This window comes from Oncorhynchus kisutch, linkage group LG6 (assembly GCF_002021735.2).
Source record: "Oncorhynchus kisutch isolate 150728-3 linkage group LG6, Okis_V2, whole genome shotgun sequence".
Lineage (NCBI taxonomy): Eukaryota > Metazoa > Chordata > Actinopteri > Salmoniformes > Salmonidae > Oncorhynchus > Oncorhynchus kisutch.
In genome coordinates, this window is record NC_034179.2 from 28,121,780 (window position 1) to 28,134,714 (window position 12,935).

A 12,935-nucleotide genomic window follows, 5' to 3' on the forward strand; every position below is an offset into this window, starting at 1 on the left:
GGTTTTTACGTTCTACGCGCTTCAGCACTCGGTGGTCCAGTTCTGTGAGCTTTTGTGGCCTATCACTTCAAGGCTGAGCCATTGTTGCTCCCAAATGTTTCCACTTCACAATAAGTTGACCGGGCCAGCTCTAGCAGGGCAGAAATATTACGAACTGACTTCTTTGAAAGGTGTCATTCTATGACGATGCCACGTTGAGTGTCACTGGGCTCTTCAGTAAGACCATTCTACTGCCAATGTCTCTCTATGGATATTGTATGGCTGTGTGCTTGATTTTATACACCTGATAGCAACAGGTGCGGCTTTAATAGCCGAATCTACTAATTTGAAGTGGTGTCCACATACGTTTGTATACAGTTGAAGTCGGAAGTTTACATACACTTAGGTTGGAGTCATTAAAACAAATTTTTCTACCACTCTACCACTGTAACAAACTACAGTTTTGGCAAGTCGGTTAGGACATCTACTTTGTGCATGACACACAATTTTTCCAGCAATTGTTTACAGACAGATTATTTCACTTATAATTCACTGGATCACAATTCCAGCGGGTAAGAAGTTTATAAACACTAAGTTGACTGTGCCTTTAAACAGCTTGTAAAATTCCAGAAAATGATGTCCTGGCTTTAGAAGCTTCTGATCATTTGAGTCAAATGACATCATTTGAGTCAATTGGAGGTGTACCTATGGATATATTTCAAGGCTTACCTTCAAACTCCGTGCCTCTGCTTGACATCATGGGAAAATCTAAAGAAATCAGCCAAGATTTCAGAAAAAAAATAGTAGACCTCCACAGGTCTGGTTCATCCTTGCGAGCAACTTCAAAATGCCTGAAGGTACCATGTTCATCTGTACAAACAATAGTACACAAGTATAAACACCATGGGACCGCGTAGCCATCCGCTCAGGAAGAAGACGCATTCTGTCTCCCAGAGATGAACCTACTTTGATGCGAAAAGTGCAAATCAATCCCAGAACAACAGCAAAGGACCTTGTGAAGATGCTGGAGGAAACGGGTACAAAAGTATATATATCCACAGTAAAACGAGTCCTATATCGACATAACCTGAAAAGACGCTCAGCAAGGAAGAAGCCACTGCTCCAAAACCGCCGGAAAAAAAGCCAGACTTTGGTTGCAATTGCAAATGGGGACAATGATTGTACTTTTTGGAGAAATGTCCTCTGGTCTGATGAAACAAAAATAGAACTGTTTGGCCATAATGACCATCGTTATGTTTGGAGGAAAAAGGGGGATGCTTGCAAGCCAAAGAAAACCATCCCAATCGTGAAGCACAGAGGTGGCAGCATCAAACATGGAGGTGCTTTGCTTCAGGAGGGACCGGTGCACTTCACAAAATAGATAGCAGCATAAGGTAGGAACAATATGTGGATATATTGAAGCGACATCTCAAGACATCAGTCAGGAAGTTAAAGCTTGGTCACAAATGGGTCTTCCAAATGGACAATGACCCCAAGCATACTTCCAAAGTTGTGGCAAATGGCTTAAGGACAACGAAGTCAAGGTATTGGAGTGGCCATCACAAAGCCCTGACCTCAATCCTATAGAAAATATGTGGGCAGAACTGAAAAAGTGTGTGCGAGCAAGGAGGTCTACAAATCTGTCTCAGTTACACCAGCTATGTCAGGAGGAATGGGGCAAAATTCACCCAACTTACTGTGGGAAGCTTGTGGAAGGCTACCTGAATCGTTTGCCCCAAGTTAAACAATTTAAAGTTAATGCTACCAAATACTAATTGAGTGTATGTGTACTTATGAGCCACTAGGAATGTGATGAAAGAAATAAAAGCTGAAATAAATCATTCTCTCAACTATTATTCTGACTTTTCACATTCTTAAAATAAAGTGGTGATCCTAACTGATCTAAGACAGAGAATTTTTACTCGGATTAAATGTCAGGAATTGTGAAAAACTGAGTTTAAATGTATTTGGCTAAGGTGTATGTAAACTTCCGACTTCAACTGTATATAGTGTACATGGATTACTGAACTATCTTATGTCAAACCCCCAATCAGCTACAGGGTCGCTTATATTAATATTTAGCATAGGTATGTCCAAAAAGAGTCAGTCAGAGAGATACATTTCACAGCTCCTTTAATTAACTGGAGGTCACTGCAGTAGCTGTGGGAAACCTTAGCCATGACATCCAAATCTAATGGACTTGTTTTCAATCATACAATCAGAGTGACTGATGGAGCCATGGAAAAACACATCAGTTATCCTATGGGACACACTATAGTCCATGACGTATGGCAGCATGAATGCAGAGAGATTGGCACGTGCACTCACTTAAGCCAAACAAAATCCTTTTAGTGACTGTGTGCCCACGTCAATAGCCTACAGTCAAAGACCCATCTGTCATGTTACTACATTTTGGAAGTGTGTTTTTCAATATGGTGATGATGCGGAAAATGGCCCTGAGAATCTGCTGGTTGCTGGGGGAAAAGCGACTGTGGGACCAAAAGAGTAAGCGACTGTGGGACCAGAAAAGGCACTTGCATGGGGGAGAAAGAGCCTCTGGGGAGCAATAAAACTGAGACACGATGTCAAAAAGGATTTTTTTTTAAAAATTGCTACAAGTATTGTGACTCCAGTGGTGGCTCAGAGAGAGAAGGATGAATGTCCTATTACTACGACAATGGCATTGTCCAATCTGAGGCTGCAGTACCTTTGGAAAGTTTACAGACCCCTTGACGTTTTCCACATTTTGTAAACAATACAGCCTTATTCTAAAATGTATTTAAAAAATACAAATCCTCATCAATCTACACACAATACCCCATAATGACAAAGAAATACCTTATTTACACTATTCAGAGCTTTTGCTATGAGACTCGAAATTGAGCTCAGGTGCATCCTGTTTCCATTGATCATCCTTGAGATGTTTCTACAACTTTATTGGAGTTCAATTGGATGGACATAATTTGGAAAGGCACACACCTGTCTATATAAGGTCCCACAGTTGACAGTGCATGTCAGAGCAAAAACCAAGCCATGTGGTCGAAGGAATTGTCTGTAAAGCTCCTAGACAGGATTGTGTCGAGACACAGGTCTGGGGAAGGGTACCAACAAAATGTTTGCAGCATTAAAGTTCCCCAAGACCACAGTGGCCTCCATCATTCTTAAATGGAAGAAGTTTGGAACAACAAAGGCTCTTCCTAGAACTGGCCGCCCGGCCAAACTGAGCAATCGGGGGAGAAGGGCCTTGGTCAGGGATGTGACCAAAAACCTGATGGTCACTCTGACAGATCTATAGAGTTCCTCTGTGGAAATGGGAGAACCTTATAGAAGGACAACCATCTCTGCAGAACTCCACCAATCAGGCCTTTATGGTTAGGTGGTCAGATGGAAGCCACTCCTCAGTAAAAGACACATGACAGCCCGCTTGGAGTTTGCCAAAAGTCACCTAAATACTCTCAGACCATGAGAAACGAGATGCTCTGCTTTGATTAAATCAAGATTGACCTCTTTGACCTCACATCTGGAGGAAACCTGGCACCATCCGTACAGTAAAGCATGGTGGTGGCAGCATCATGCTGTGGGGACGTTTTTCAGCGGCAGGTACTTGTAGACTAGTGTGAAAAATTACATTCTTACCTCTTCCAAGAGGATGGGGTTAGTCATTTTCTCGCTCTTTGAAATGTTTCCTGAGGCTATGGTCTTGGGAGAGGAGTTAGTGGACTTCAGCAGTTTTACAGGTATAAAGGTATCAAGATTATGCCGTAAACTACCAAATTAAATAAGGAATGTCCATTTTGTTTTTGTCATATGGCTAACCACACACGCACACACACACAAAACTTACTAGTTGTGAATATGGGTTAGTGCCAAGGTTTCTTAAAGGGGCACACACACACACATAGAATTTTCAGATTTTTTTTCAGTTTTAATTGACCACGTGAATTATAAAAATGTATTGAAGAAACTTACTGTAGACCTGGGATACGAAATGTATCTTCTGCACATCTATCACGCCAGTATTTATTTGCTAAATTGAAATTATTCTGCCACTATGGCCTATTTATTGCCTTACTTCCCTAATCTTACTTCATTTGCACACACTGTATATAGACTTTTCTATTGTGTTATTGACTGTACATTTGTTTATTCCATGTGTAACTCTGTGTTGTTGTTTGTGTCGCACTGCTTTGCTTTATCTTGGCCAGGTCGCAGTTGTAAATGAGAACTTGTTCTCAACTGGCCTACCTGGTTAAATAAAGGTGAAATAAAAATAAAAAACAGCATCCAGTTGAAGTCATCAACTGCCTTTTTCTCTCTGGAGTTCAACAGAAGTCCACGTGGAGTGAGCATGGAGAGAGATCCGTTCCAAAACTTCTCTCATATTGCTGGTATACTGGTTGGCAAATAGACGAGACATAATGAGTTGTGGTGGGGTTGAAATTGGGACATTGTCATGGGCCATCCATTTTGAACTGTGAAGCTATATTAAGAAGGAAAATTAAGAATTGCCAGAATATTGAGTGCCGGAGAAGGGAGGGGGTTGGTCAACTGTACCCATAATTGATTTAGGCTTGTCTGAAATTGTTATTGTGGGCTATCAGGTTGATTGAGGTCTACACTGCTAAATTGATAGTTATTTAGGCTAAGAATGCATTGAGATACTGATCTGTAATTATAACCCTGATGAGGAACTTAATACTAGAATTATGAGATTAATATGTTGTACATTTAATAAAAATGTACATTCTGCCAGTATTGATATACTATGTTAAGTTGGGGGTTTTCATTTTGAGTGATATAACCAACGTGAATCAATGAGCAATGTCATTATACATTTTGGTTGGATAATTCATTGGGTTTTAATTATGATTTGGAAACTGAACGATTTCCCTGACCTATTCCTGACTACATCTCTGATGATGACCCCAATTCTGAGCATAAGGACCCAGATGTGGAGCTCATGTTCCTACTAAGTGTACAAAGTGCCCAGAGTGTCTGTCACTGGTGTAGGAAGGGTTCGTTCTAAATGGGGTGGACATGTTTATCATGCTGACCCCCTACTTTTGTGTATGGTGCCAGTGTGAGGACTGTCCGATTTGCTGTAATGAAGCTTGTGTTTGATTAAATTTTTGTGTTTCATTTTCTGTTCCAGATTGACAGTGTTTAGATAAGAAAGGTTTAAAACTCAGCAACCCAAAGAAAGGTTGTTTACTATGGATGAAATGTCAGGCACCAGAAATATGTACATTGTTTGTTTAAATGTATGTTTAACAATAATTATGTAATGCTTGTATCCTTTATTTTTCCAGAAGAAGCTTAGCTTCTTGAGGGGAATGTGACAGAAAAATTACATACTTACCTTATTTGTTTGATATTAATAGTAAAAGACTATATATTTAACTAAGGCTGAGTTTTTATGGTGTCCACTCTAGCTTCCTGCAGCTAGTTTGGGCATTGAGGAAATGGGTTTTACTAGAGGGTGAGAACTTTACAGCCACATTCCATTCTATCATTAGTGGTGCATGTGAGACATATGTCTCCTGTCTAACTGGGCCTGCATTCTATAGATGAGATTGTGTGTGTGACTCGATATAGAGATAGCCTGAAGGAATAGAACAAACATTTCAGTGTTTGTTCTCATCTTTGCGTCAGGGAAACATAGCCTGGGGCCAGCCATAGTTGAAGCAGTTTTAGGTTTGGTATATAAAGACCCGGTATTCTCTGTATGATTCAGACTCTCAGTCCAGCAGTCAAGACTGTCGGGCTGACGGTTTCATTATTGCAATAATTAATCGATATTAAATAAAGATGATTGTTTGAAGAAATGACCAAGTATCTCTCAGTACTGAAAAGGACAACGACCCTAAGCTCACAGCCAAGACAACGCAGGAGTGGCTTTGGGTCAAGTCTCTGAATGTCCTTGAGTGGTCCAGCCAGAGCCCGGACTTCAACCCAATCGAACAACTCTGGAGAGACCTAAAAAAAAGCTGTGCAGCAACGCTCCCCATCCAACCTGACAGAGCTTGAGAGGATCTGCAGATACAGGTGTGCCAAGCTTGTAACGTCATACCCAAGAAGACTCAAGGCTGTAATCGCTGCCAAAGGTGCTTCAACAAAAGGTACTGAGTAAAGGGTTTGAATACTTATGCAAATGTAATATATTTCAGTTATTTGTTATTTATTTTTTGGGCAAAAAATGTAAAAAAAACAGTTTTTGCTTTGTCATTATGGGTTATTGTGTGTAGATTGATGAGGGGGGAAAGCTATTTAATCAATTTTAGAATAAGGTGTTATCGTAACAAGTCAAGGGGTCTCAATACTTTCCGAATGCATTGTATGTACGGAGAAACAGGAGGATACATGCATCTCCATCAGTTCTCGCATGTTTATGTCCATTGGGAGCACCTGGCAATGACTAAGGCCTAATAGGCTTTTGCATTTACTGTCCAAGGACTCAGATTTGCACAAGTAAATTCCTGTAAAATCTTCACACATGCGTGTATCCAAGAGAAAATGTCTCCCCTGTGAGTATAAACCCTGATGGAACTGAAGAACTTGGGAATGTAGAAGCAATCCTGAGATTCCATTTAAAAAAAAAAGATAAATCATGGTGTTTTCTTGTCTTTACCAACATTTTAAAAACTGCACCCCCCTCCCCAACATAAAAAAAATATATATATTTTTTTTTTCCTTGTTTCAAATATTTTTTATTAAACACACACAAGAATGGTGTATAGGTATTCAACACAGGTATACAATTCTTATCTAAACATAAAAGAGCATACAGGAATAACAAGACCCAGAGTTCTGGGTGCAAAACAAATAATAAAAAACACGACATACAAAACAAGGACATGTAGAAAGAAAGAGGGTAGATGCCGCCCCCCCCCCCCCCCCCCCCCCCACACACCCAACTGCTCGGGTGGCAGGGCCAGCACATGCTGCCCAAGGGTAGATTAAAATATCACAATTGAGAGTGCGTTAATAAGTACAAATTCACAGCGCTGACTTGTCCAAGTAGGAGAGGAAAGGCTGACAGATTTGATCAAATGTTGATAATTTATTGTTCAGAATATATGAAATTCTTTCTAAGTGTACAGTGTTTGCCAATTCACTGAGCCATAATTTGGTAGAGGGCGCTTCCCTCCTTTTCCAAAACAACAAGATCAGTTTTTTTGCCGAAATGAGACCGGAAGAGATTAGTTGTTTTGGGGGGTTGGTTAATCCGTTTAGGGACTCAGATACTCCCAGGATTATCAGAAGCAGGTCTGGATCTATTGAAGTCTCCAAAACTTCAGAGAGGATCCCAAAAATTCCACACCAATAACCATGCAAGCTAGAGCATAGGGCAAAGCAGTGGAGTAGTGTACCCTGCGCAGCCTGACATTTATCACATGTAGGGGATGTATCAGGAAATATCCTATGCAGTTTAGTTTTGGAATAGTGTAATCTGTGTAATACCTTGAATTGTATGAGACAATGTCTGGAATTAATGGAGCATGTGTGGATATACTCCAAGCTCTCTTCCCAGTCTGCCACCGAGATGTCAGTCCCTAGTTCTTCCTCCCATTTTGCCTTGATGGCATCTGTAGAAGGTGTGCTAACAGATTGAAAAGCATCATATAGACGCGATATCATTTTATCTGAGGTGGGGCATATTTTTATGCATCCGTCAAACATGGAAGGTTTAGCATTCCCAAATGTTGGGAGGTATTTTCTAACGTAGTCTCTAATTTGTAGGTATCTGAAAAAATTACTTCTGGGAAGATTATAAGTTTCCCTCAGCAATTCAAAGGAAGCAAAGGTCCCTTCTATGTATAAATCCCCTATGGTACTTATCCCCAACTCTCCCCATCGCTCAGTGGTGGGCCGTCAGGGCCAGCAAGGCCTTCTCTGCTGGCCTAAACATCATCAGAATATATATATATTTTAAATATATTTTCCCACAAATATGTATTAAATTATTCCCCAGAGTAAGCGTTACACTCTTCATTTCATAGCGTTCCTCTTGGTTGCACTGCTTCCAGCCCCAGGTTGAGATTTGGAGGGCTGGGCTTTATGTTAGATCTTTTATCCAATCATATTCAGCCATCATGTGTTGCCAGGGGTCTAAAATCTGCCCTCAGGCCTTCAGAATCAACAGTGCGGGCGCTTGTAGCTTAAAGTGAATGGAAATGAAAATTTAGTGTCAGCTTTAGAGTTGGCTATTGTACGCCTGCTGGCTGGCTCCAGTGTTACACAGGAGCCAGCTAGCAGGCGTAGTGCGTGCACGTCTTTTGATTGGATTACCAATATTGAGAGGCAGGTCCTATATGGGCAGGTCTCAGAACTAGGAAACTGAAATTGATCAACAAATTAATTTGCGTACTACTAAGCTGTTTTTTCAACCCACAATGGCGGAAGGAGGAGATATCGATTTGGTCGAGGATATAATTATAACGCCATTCTCAAGACAAACTTTTCAAGAAAAGTTAGACATTGTCAGGAGAGGTAGACGCCGACGCTACAAAGCCTGTCACAGGCGGGAAAGGGGTTCGTTCGCCACTTTCAACTATGAATGACTCACAGGCTCCGAGAAGCACTGCAAACTGTACTGCTGGGAATGCCTATTATTTGCAAGTGATCGATTTGGTGTTTGGAGCCACACTGGCTTTGCAAACCTGAGTTGTCTAACCAAGGCAGCAACGAGACACCAAAGTATGGCTGGGCACTTACAAACAATGGTGCTTTTGAAAACTTTTGGGGACACCCGAGTGGATCTACAGCTCAACGAACAAGCGTGCAGGGCAACGAAGCTGCACAATGAAAAGGTATTGTACTCTTCCCCTGCAATTCTCTGAATAAAAATGTCAATTTCAAGGTGACGCAACGCCTGGTTATACTGCGTTTCTGTCTAAATGTATAGTGTCTAGAGCCATGGCATCATAATGATGGTAATAAGAGGTGGATTAATTCGGGTGGGACTGTGTAGGACTTCACTGAAGGCCCAGGCCCCAGAACCACGGCAGGCTACTGCCATCGCTCAAAGGTGTTATCAAGGTTAGAGGGGGAAAAGGAGGGATTCCTGGCGACAGGGAGCATGAATGACATTGGTCTAAGCTCAAAGTGGACTTTAATTTGCGTATAGGGAAATCTTATTTAGAGTATCTTTAGTATTATAGCCGTGTATTGCTGCATGAGATCTAATCGTCTGAGCGAGCGGTTTGACAATTAAGGCGAAGAGCATAGGCGACAGCGCACAACCCTGCCTTGTCCCCCTGTAAAGGTTAAATCGGGGCGACAATGATTGGTTAGTGAGTATTCTGGCACAGGGGTTCCTATATAAAAGCTGGATCCAATTTATGAACCCATCTCCAATATTACATTTCTGTAGGACCTTGAATAGATAGGGCCACTCAACTTGGTCAAAGGCCTTTTCGGCGTCAAGAGATATGACGGCAAGGTCCACGTTGGGTAACCTCTGAGAATACATAATATTGAAGAGGCGACTGAGATTGAAGAATGAGTTTCTGTTAGTCTAGCATCCAACAAAAAGTAGTCAATTCGAGTGTAAACATTGTGAACATGAGAGTAAAAGGAGTATTTCCTACCCGTAGGGTTAGCGATCCTCCATATATCTAATAAGTTAGAATTTTTTATGTAGGTATTCAAGAATTCGCTTGAATAGGAGGTAGGGGTTCGTTGGTTAGAGGATCTATCCAAATATTGGTCTAGCACACAGTTAAGGTCCCCTCCAATGACCAGGTTAGTATGGGAGATATCTGGAATCAGGGCAAGGACTCTTTTGAAAAAAGAGGGGTGATCAATGTTTGGCCCATAGATATTTAGTAGAGTTACTGAGGTAGAGTGGCTTTCTCCTATTACGATCACATACCGACCCTCTTTATCCGCAATAGTGGTTTTATGTAGAAAGGGAATTCCTTTCCATACCAGAATCGCTGTGCCTCTCGTTTTGGCAGAGAAGTTAGAGTGATACACTTGCCCCACACACCTACACTTAAGTCTGCTATGAGAGTTATTCTTCAGATGGGTTTCTTGCAAAAATATAATATCAGACGAGAGTGCTTTCAAGTGGGCTAGGACCTTGCCTCTCTTAATTGGTTCGTAGGCCCCGCCCTCCCCCCCCCCCCCCCCCCATCGACCCACATTTAACAGGCATGCACAAACAACAGAAGAGAAAAAAAAGGAAAAATAAAAATAATAAACACATTGTCTGGCCGATGCCAAAGAAGCACGGCGCGACCTCGAACAAGAGGTAAAGCAAAAATAAAATCCCAACTATACATATACCTCTCACTATCCTAGAACTTCTACTAACATATGAACTGAGGAGGCTCCCGAGAATAAAGTGTTCAGTTAGCATCTAATAAACCTAAACAGAATAAGTTGCAACTTAAACATATTGCGCATTTAAGCTTCATCCTGGGTCAGTCCCAGAGATAAGCAAGATATAGCCTCACAAGATTATATTGCTAAGCACTGCCGGTCAAAAAATAAATCCGCAACCGACATAGTCAGCCGTACCTTTACATACTGTGGGTCAGGAGATCGGAACAAGGATTTGCTAAATTAAACGTTCCCCCCAATAAAAAAAAATATTGAAAAAAATGTTTAAAAAACAAACAAACAAATATATATATATATATATATATATATATATATATATATCTACACATACATACATACACATACACACACAAAAATCATACATAAAAATATATATTTAAAAAATGTATATACATCCATATGCACATATACACATACAAACATTCATACCCCAGAATAACAATCTACACTGATTTAAAATATACACATACATAATACTAAAATGCTAAGAGAAAATAGTAATAAAGTACAAATAGTAATTATATGTACGCACACCTACACAGACATAAGCACTACAGAGGGCTGGTGGGACTCTAGTCGGGAGAGCGGCCCATGGCTAGACAAAGGCAGAACGGCACAAAACATCAACTTGCTAATCAGGTGTCTGCGTCGGCCCCTTCCCAACCATCAACCCCAGTCCCCTGCAAGCAATAAATAAATGGTATGGTAGTAAGAATAATGTAAGGATTGTAAAATAAATAACGATACAAAACAAAAATGGGGGAATATAAGTATATCCATCCGAATGTGTCAGTGATCAAACCTGGAAGTAAAAATATGCATCGCTCTGAGCACAGCCGGGATGAAAGTGAATTTAACATTAAATGAGAGCTCTGACCGCCATCCATTGGTCGGCTCAGCGTCTTACATGTTCGGTAGCCCTTGTTGAGCCCGTTTAATACGGTTTCACCCAATATGGTATAGTATTGATTTGAGTCCATGAGCAGGCCCTAACACACAATGACAAGGCGCTCTAACCTGTACGGGGAATTGGTGTATATCCCCGGATAAACTTATCTGCGTCCAAAACCGAGGAGAGACAAATCTTCTCACCGGAAGGCGGGGTAATTCTTAGTCTCGCAGGGAAGAGCAAGGCTGGGCGAAGATGGAGTTTGTAGAGTCTGGTCATGACATCTCTGTAGTCGGCGCGATGCTTTGCCACATCGGGCGCATAATCCTCATAGACACGGAATGGGTGCCCTTTATGTGACAGGTTGCCCCTCATTCGAGCTTCACGCAGGATAAGATCCTTGGTCTTGAAACTGTGACAACAGATGATTACTGGGCGAGGACATTGGCCCGGTCCAGGCACTGGGACAAGGGAGCGATGTGCACGATCCAGCTGGAGATCCGAATTCAAAACATCCGATCCCATTGCATCCTTCAAAGGCTTGGCGAAGAAGTCGGTGGGGCGAGAGCCCGCCTCTACCCCCACTGCCAGACCAACAACGCGAAGGTTATTAAGTCTGGATCGGCCCTCCAGGTCCACCACTTTCACAGAAAGCCTCTGCACACTATCCTGCAATGACGTGCATAGCTTCTCTAACAAGTCGATCCCACCAGCGTTGAATTCAGAAGCTTTCTCAAGGTCCACAATACTCTGGCCATGCGAAGCGACCGTTCGAATGATGCTCTCGATTTTGGTGTCCAGTTCAGCAATAGTGGCCTTAAGATCCTCAGCTATAGCAACACGTAGCTCCCCCAAAGCCCGGGTAAGTTCTGTAAGTGTCACGTTGTTGCATGTGCCTCCCTGTCTCGTTGTTTAGTGGGGAGTAGTCCTCCGCTGTGGATTTATTGTCCTTTGGTCGCTTATTACTCGGCATTTTCATATAAAAAGTTACAATCTTGTATTAGAAAGAAACCTTTGTTGTAAAAAGTGCCATAAATTAGGTTAAATCAGATTATTTCGCAAAAAAGTTGCAGGAGCCTCTCACGCACAGCCGTTCACTCCAACATGCTAGCTCCGCCCCCATAAAAAAATATTTTCACAGTAACAAAGTGAATGGTAATATTAGTGGCTTAAAGATAGTACTCTAATAATGGAATATTTGAGTAATTTGAATAAGTAAATGTTTCAGTACAAGGTCACATGACAAACAGAGGGATTGAGCCTTGGGACATTATATTAGAGGCTGCACTGGTGTTTGGGTTAGAGATAAGCTCCCTGTGGACAAATAGATAACCCGACAGTGAAATAAGTGCTACTCACTGAACTCAACAGGCTGTAAGAAAAAACGTAAGATACGTTTTTGACAGTTATTACTCAATTCTATAGCTTGGGTAACACCAGTGATTTAAGTAAGAAGGTAATGTCATCGAAAACAATAATCTGTTTCCATTACATGGAACTGTGTCCAAAATTGAAGTAGATCAAAGTAAATGTGTTAAGTACCGAATATTGAGGTGATAAGCCAGCACCAAATTTTTGAAGGACCTAGCAGATTTGTTAAACAACAGGTTTCATATTTTGACTAGTGGATGTCACAGGGACAGTCAGTACAGGACATATGTCAATGCAACAGGTCAAAATGATAAGATTACAAGAAAGGGGTTCTGGGATTGTTTACTTT